The sequence below is a fragment of the Malus sylvestris genome, chromosome 12 (genome assembly GCF_916048215.2).
Source record: "Malus sylvestris chromosome 12, drMalSylv7.2, whole genome shotgun sequence".
Taxonomy (NCBI): Eukaryota; Viridiplantae; Streptophyta; class Magnoliopsida; order Rosales; family Rosaceae; genus Malus; species Malus sylvestris.
Window position 1 is genome coordinate 17445221 of NC_062271.1, and position 8248 is coordinate 17453468.

An 8248-nucleotide genomic window follows, 5' to 3' on the forward strand; every position below is an offset into this window, starting at 1 on the left:
GGACAACAAGAGGTTGAAGAAGCTGGAGATAGGGAGGTGAATCTGGTTCATGATCCAGATTATAATTCTGATGCTCTGGAAATTGTACACTCTGAAGATGAGGAAGGAGGCGAAAAAAGATAGCATTATCCAGAGTTTAATGAGAAAACAGACATGAAGAATCCAAAATTTGCTCTAGGGCTTATTTTAAGAGACAATGTGCAATTCAAGAAAGGCGTCATGATGTATTCCTTAGTGAATGGATATGGGAAAACTCTTTTTTATAAGAATGAGTAGTTGAAGATTACTACCAAATATGAAAATGACTGCCCTTGGATGTGTGCTGCTGGCAAGATGTATGGATCAAACAGCATCCAAATCAACACAGTCTTTGATGACTACACCTGTGGGTGGACTTAGGTAAATAAGAACATGACTGCTTCTTTACTCACAAATTTATACTTGGATCAGATAAAGCTCAATCCCACATGGCCTGTCGAATCATTTTTATCCACTGTGGAATCCGAGTGGAATCATGGGTGTACAAAGATGAAGGCTTATAGGGCATTGAATAAAGCTTTCAAGATTATTGAAGGGAAACATGCTAAGCCATATACAAAACTGTGGGATTTTGCTGAGGAAGTAAGAAAGACTAACCCTGGAAGCACTGTGAAGTTGAAGTTGGATGGGGAAAGGTTTCAAAGGATATATGTTTGCTTTGGGGCATGCAAAGACTTTAAGGCAGGATGTATACCTTTGATAGGTTTAGATAGGTGCCACTTAAAGGTTTTACATGGATGACAATTGCTATGTGTTGTTGGCATTGAACCAAACGATGAGACATGGGTTATTCCTTATGCAGTGGTGGAAATGGAAAATAAGGTAGCTGGGATTTGGTTCTTACAACTGTTATCTGATGATGTGGGTATAGAAAACCAAAATGGGTAGGCATTTATCAGTGACAAGCAAAATAGGCTAATTCCAGCATTTCAAAAGGTTCTTCCCAGATGCCACCACAGATTTTGTGTGAGGCATTTGTACACAAACTATAGCAATTTGTTCAAGGTGAAAACTTTGAAGGATGCTCTATGGGTAGTTGCCAAAAAAAAAAAAAACAACAGTTCCACACTTCAAAAAGGCAATGGAAGAAGTTAAGAAGCTAGATGAGGAGGCTAGTGAAGAAGCCTGCAACTCAATGGAGTAAGTCCCACTTTGAAACCTATCCAAATTATGACATATTGCTGAATAATTTGTGTGAATCATTCAATGCAGTCATACTAGTGCCAAGGCAAAAGCCTATTATAACTATGTTGCAAATGATTCACACTATGTTGATGAAGAGAATTCAAATGAGGCGAGGTATAATGATGAAGCAAGTAGGGGATCTCTGCCCTAAGATTAAGAAGAAGTTGGAGGAAGCCAAACTTTTAAGTGGCAGGTGCATTGCACAATGTTCAGGATGGACCAAATTTCAAGTAAATGCTGGAGGTGGGGAACAATATGTGGTGTGGGGAACAATATGTGGTGGACTTGGTTGAGAAGACATGTTCTTGTAGGAAGTATAAGTTGACGGGAATATCTTGCAACCATGCAATATCTGCCATCCATTTCAAGAGAGAAAAACCTAAGGATTATATGGATGCTAACTATTCAAAGGCACGGTACTTGGAAGTTTATTCTCGCTTAATAATGCCAATGAATGGTATGTCATTATGGGAGGTTACTAAAAACCCACCAATGTTGCCTCCATTATATACAAGGCAACTTGGAAGACCAAGGAAGAAGAGAAACAAATAAGCTGCTGAATTGGAGAAAGATGGTAAACAAACTCCCACCAACCCACCAAATAATCCTGAAGGTCCTCCTAAGCCACTTAAGCTAGGAAGGAAAGGCAAGGTGCTTTGAAGTGTACAATATGCAAGCAAGAAGGACATAATTTAAGGACCCATCATCGAAGTCTTCCTCCAAGGGACAAACAGGTAACATTTTGTACTTTCTTTAATCCTTTCATCCTTTAATCCTTAATCCTTTAATCCTTTAATGAATGATTTTATACTTTGTTATAGGAATCCACATCAGCACAAGAGAGAGCATCATCATCAGCCGAAGCTGCACGTAGAAAAAGGACAAGGAAATCTAAGGTAAAAACCTAATCCTCTCCTTTGTATTTTACAACAGCAAGTTTAGTTTAGAACCTTGCTTTGCATCTGACCTTTTGTAATGAACATTGAAATTAGGCATCACAAATAGGAGTTGGTTCATCTGCAAATCCTGAATCTCATTCACCGAGACCTACCAAGCAGAGAAAGACAAGGCAAACCAAGACCTAAAGATTCCAGACATTGTAACAAATTACTGTTTTTTAGTTCATGTTCTATGTGCAATAGGAACTGAAATTATGGTACATGGGTTCTGGAATTAGACATCACAAACATTGAATTTCTTTTGGTTTTTTGAACTGATTTGGAACCCCGAAAATGCATTGTTTTGCTAGATGGATTGCAGTAGGTTTTTGGAATCAATGCACTGTGCATTTTGGGATATTTAAGGATGTCTAATGGATATCTTTGTAAATGTTGGATGGATTAACGATGCCATATGAATTACAGTTCATCTTTTGGTCTTTGCAAATGTTTTGTTTGAAGTGGACTTTGTGTTCATCTTTTGGTTATATCATGTGTTTATGTAGGATTTGTATTGATGTGGGATCATGTGTTTATGTAGAATTTCCATTTGGTTTTTTTAGGTCCAAAATTGGACACTTTAAAAAATTAATTTTTTTTAATATTTTTTTTGCTGACATGGACTAGTTTTGGCAGAAAAAAAGTATACTAAAAAAAATCAAAAAAAAAATTATTTAAAAAAAATTACGTGGAAATTAATTTTGGGGGGAAATCTACGTGGCAGCTCACGTGGAAGTTCATATGTGGAAAGGATGAGACCCAGCATAAGGCACGTCAGCATATAACAGAGAAATTGACATACAACGTAATGGAGGTAGAACGTTGCAACAAATTCGTACATAAGGTATGACATTGAAACTTTTTAAAGATGAGATATGAAACTGTTAATGACTCAATAATTGAGGTAATTATGTGTAATTTACCCAACATTTTTTGCTCTAGGTGCTCTAGAACCCGATTGTCATGAATGGCAGAGCTATAATTCCTCAAACAACCCCGAAAACAGCATTGATATGAGAGGACATATGGTTGCCAACCATCAAACACTTTAGAGGTAAAAAAATACATCAAATCATATCATGGATCGACGTCTGTAGCTACCATAGTAATTATATATGTGTGTGCGTGTTGAAAAGACCTTGTGGCCACCACATTTCTCATCTTGCTTCATTTTTCTCCCATTTACGTAGAGAAACCCAGCGAAGGGGTCCCATACCTTACATTATGTGACTCAGCAAACACTCACCTTGTTGAGTGCTAGGTAGGTATAATTTAATACAAGAAATACTAACTACACTCGCGTGGAAAACTGTCTCAATGACAACCATGTAAACACAAATATAGTTGTATTCGCGTCTATTTTCTCTTTATGTATTTTCAAGTGGTAAAAAGAGATGTATGAGCCCAACTATAAATTTAAATGTCTGAAACTCGAATTCTTACTACACAAAATAACATCCAGATTCATTTGTGCATGAATAGAGGAAAGACTTGAATGTATAAATCTTCATGTTACTTGTAAAACTCATCAAGTGACTTAGGAATACAGAGACATGTCACGTGATATTGCGACAAAAACATGTAAAATATATTTCAGTTGTATAAAAGAATCTCTTCACCCATAAAAACTCTCGGTGATCCGTGATTGCTTTCAGATGGTTCACGGCATTTGCCAACTGACAATTGGTTGGCGATGATGAGGTAAAGAGAGTAGGGTTCACTGACAGTACTTTTTGCTTACAACTTTACACACACGTGTGGATCCTCATGAGATGGGAATTCTGTGAAATTATGAATGCACGCTTCTTCCTGTTCAGGCTGTCGTTGCAGAAAAGCATTCCATTGTGTCAATATTAGTGAGCTGTGACTTTCTCCATCGATGTAAACTCTGTAACATCAAATTTTCAACCATGTCAGGACTGCACGTGTTAGTCCCTAACCAGGGCCCCCGCATAAACATTTTGTCCTTGACTTTACATATTCATCACGTCTTTTAATTTTGGCATTCCACTACCATTCAAACTTACGGAGACATATGGTTTTTTGTTTCAATAATATTGGATTTCTTATATGACCAGAAATTTTCCGAACCCGATGAAAAAAAAACCCGAAATCGAAAAACCCCAAAATTCAGTAACCGGAAATCAAAATAATCCCGAACATTCGGTACGGGCATCGGGGCAAGAGAGCAATATGCTCGGTAATACCAAACCAAACGAAAAATAATTAAATATATCTATATATACATATATAATTATATTTATATATATATATATATATAATTATATATATATATATATATATATATATATATATATATATATATATATACGCGCACACTATAATATTTTATATATTATAAATATATTTTATATATTATAAATAGACAAAAGTGAGAGAGCTAATCTTTGTTAGAGACAGGAGCGAAGAGGGTGCAATGTATTACACTATTTATTTTCGTAACTATAACACAAAAGAATTACAGGTAAAAAGAGAAAGAAAGTGATATTGGTATTATTGTTTTCACTCTTTTCTTTTCTATATGTTGGATTATACACAGATTGCTCCTTTTATAGAACCATATCCAGGAAGAATCATAAAAATGAAATTAGTGCATTTTAAAAAACACCGTACAACAACAACAACAATGTTATTATTCTTAAGTATTCCTCACTTTTCAACTTTGACTAAAAATGTGGGCATTCATTCCCACAACTTTTACAACAATATATAATATATATAATAAGTATAATCCTAGCTGTGGGGTTGGGTGGGAGTCTGGTCTAAATCTCAACCATTGAAAATAATAGAAGATTTTCTCCCTCTTCTTTCTAACAACCATTTCTCTTGAACTTAGACCCGACCTCTCTCCTCTCTTCCTGATCTCGAACGCAATCACCACCACCACTCCGTCAATTCTCAATCAATTCTCTCGATTCGACTGTCAACGTCCGTTTCTCTCTCTCCTCCCTATCTCTCTGCAACTCACTCCCTCTCTCTTTGAGACAAAAATAAGGGGTTTTGATTTTGAATTGTGGGATGAATTTAGAACTGGGCCTAAAAAATCAAGAGATTTCGGTTTCCTAAACTTGAAAAAAGAAAAACTGAATTTTTTTCCTTCAGGATTACTGATTTTTGGTAAATAGACACTAGACTTCATCATCGCAATGTTTTCATCAACGATGTCTTTTTGTACAATAATTACACAAAACTAGGGGCAGACATTAAAAGGGTTGGCAACTGCTCGTCTGGTAGGCATCTTGCCCGGTGGAAAAGCTACATTCAATACCAGACCAATGATTATCGATGCGCTCCAAGTTATTTTTTTCACGTGCGAGAAATTAGGACCAGAAGTAGTATGATTTATTTTCATAATAAATCACTAGGCTAAAGCTAAGTTTGCCCCCATTCAATGTCAAGAAAAAGATGTAGATATTCGTCACCCGTGACACCAAAACGAATAGTAATTGCCTTGTTAATGGATGGAAAGGGTACTATTCACACGAATAGTAATTTTCCTAACCCAATTGAGCATCAAAATACTATTGATACAGTTGTAATGATTATGTAAACGTTCCTATCTTACATTCACACTTCAAAGCAGCAAAACAAATTTGTATGGCATGAGTACATTATTAAAAGGGTCATTTTGATTCCGGTTCCTAATCAACATAATTGTTAAACTAAAATCTTGTTTGTTTAAATATTTTGATCGAGGTCCTTAGCCTCATTTAAAACATTTAACTCATGCATTTATGCATTTAATGTTCTACAAATTATGAAATTTAAACAAATTTAAATAATATTTTTAAAATATAATAAATACTTAAAAATCAATTTTAGAGTAATATTGTTCTTTACAAAAATTATAGCAAAAAAATAATGTACCCACATAATTATTAACATATTTTTTAAAATAATTATTGATATATTTTAAAACATAAAATAAATACATATAATTAGTATGGGTACATTTTGCAAAATTAAAAATGGGTACAAATAAATTAAAAATATGGGGAACAAATACAAATAAAAGCTTAAAAAATATGGGCACAAAAAGGAATTAATATATGGGTACAAATTAAAACTGAAAAGAAAATTGGTACAAATTAAAAAAAGTTTTGCAAATTAAAATGAGTACAAACTAAAAATAAAAATATATGATAAAAAAATTTAGTCATCAATATAAATATACTAAATGTAACGTTTCTAACACTAAATGAATATATTTAGAAATAAAAAATATTTTACTATTGAAATAATTAATGACGTTTATTAAAATCTAAGAACATTGATCAAAAATTAAAAATGAATAAAATTTTAATCAATGAAGTAGAAAAAATAAAAATAAAAACCTAATTTTCTCTATTAAAATAACATCTCATACTAATGAAACAATAACTGATAGTGTATTCATGTCTTACAATTCTTTATTCCATATAGGTGAATTTACGGTCCCAATTTGACTGGCAAGTTTTAGGTCGGTGAAGGGAGCGGACTGTAAATGACCACCACTAATCGGATGGTCAGACTCAGAAGGGGGTGGGAGCCACGGCAGAGGATTGTACCCACTTTCCCCCTCCTCCCATCTCACTTTCCTCTTGACGATTCCTTGGTGTTTGCTCACGTACGCACTAAGCCCTACCTCCACATCATGGGCCACAGCCCATACATATTCAACATAATCTTACAACAATTATTCATTATTCATTTCCCTTTCTGTTTTTCCTTTTTCTTTATGGTTTGATTATTCATTTGTGTGGGACCATAATTTTTTAGAGCCGCAATAAAACGGTCGGAATACATATATCTCAGAAGTCAGGTCATGGGCTTATCAGCACTAGATCTATTGAGTTGCTCAAACGGACCAACAATAACACCTCATTTTGTTATGTTGCGTAAAGGTAAAAGTTTGTTGACTTCGTTGAGATTAACCAGACTTGTTCCACAAGACACGAAAACTTGATGTGATTGAGGATCAAATAAGTTTCCTATATCTTGAAGATTCTTACCATCTACGGATTGGCGTGCGCTGCAAATAACCACACTTAAAAAGAGTAGCAATATCTTTCTCTATATATCCTTTAAGGATTCTTCCAGTTTAATACGGATTTTTATATTCTAAAAGATCTCACTCCTGACTATATAATACACTCATCTAAGATTCATCTCTCGGAATGCAATTATTGCTCACTGCTTGAGTATTATATGTTTCTTACTAACTTAACTGTCGGATGATCTTTGGCAAATACTACACCGGTGCCTACGTTGTCTTACAACCAATTGTTCTTATATAGGTAATCGAGTTTGTGCCTCTTCTCTACACCCTCTGATACCCAAATTTGGTTCCAACAATCTGTTACCAACTTACCAGACCCAAACAAAAATCCATATGTTACTTTGTGTTCTTGTACACATACAACATCTCTTATACCACATCACCATGTGGTATGTATAATGACATATACCGAATTAGCATTTATTGGGATAAAATCAATATTTAGTGAGATAAAACTAACACCAAAATTTTTTTGTTAATTGCATTAGCGGTTATGATAATTTGACACCCCATATGTATAAAATGATATGAATAGGAGAGTTAAGTATGGATAATTACCCGTCTCTTAATATTACGGTCTAGTGATATTCCTCTTCACTTGTAAGTGAGAGGTCTTAGGTTTGATTCTCGCTAAAGACAAATTTGAATTACATTATTGCTAGTCATCGTGAGGCTAAGGGTACCCCTTCCCTGTAAATAATATCGTTTATTCAAAAAAAAATATGGATAATTACCCAATTTTTAAGGTTGATTTTAAATTGCTTTCAACCTTTTAAAAAAATACAAATCTAATGTTTTGAGAACTATACATTCGTTAATGATAAGGTCTCCAACGTTAAGTACAGGTGTGGACATACAATTATATTAAGGGGCATGTTCAAATATTTATTATCATGTCATCTATAAAGTTATGAATTCTTTAAATGTCATTTTTGCCAAACAAAATTAGGGTTTAGTTTGGCTAAAACCGGTCCGTTTGGAGATTCAAAATTCCATGATTACTAGTTAATGAAAATTCGAACATACT

The 8248-nt window shown here is 34.3% G+C and overlaps 1 long non-coding RNA gene across 1 annotated transcript; it reads left to right on the forward strand.

Annotated features, from left to right (window-relative positions):
- Nucleotides 1-1877: 1877 nt before the first annotated feature.
- LOC126593885 (uncharacterized) lies at nt 1878-2402 on the forward strand. Its single transcript, XR_007613049.1, has 3 exons — nt 1878-1958; nt 2046-2120; nt 2217-2402. It is a non-coding gene; the product is annotated as an uncharacterized LOC126593885 (long non-coding RNA).
- Nucleotides 2403-8248: the final 5846 nt, after the last annotated feature.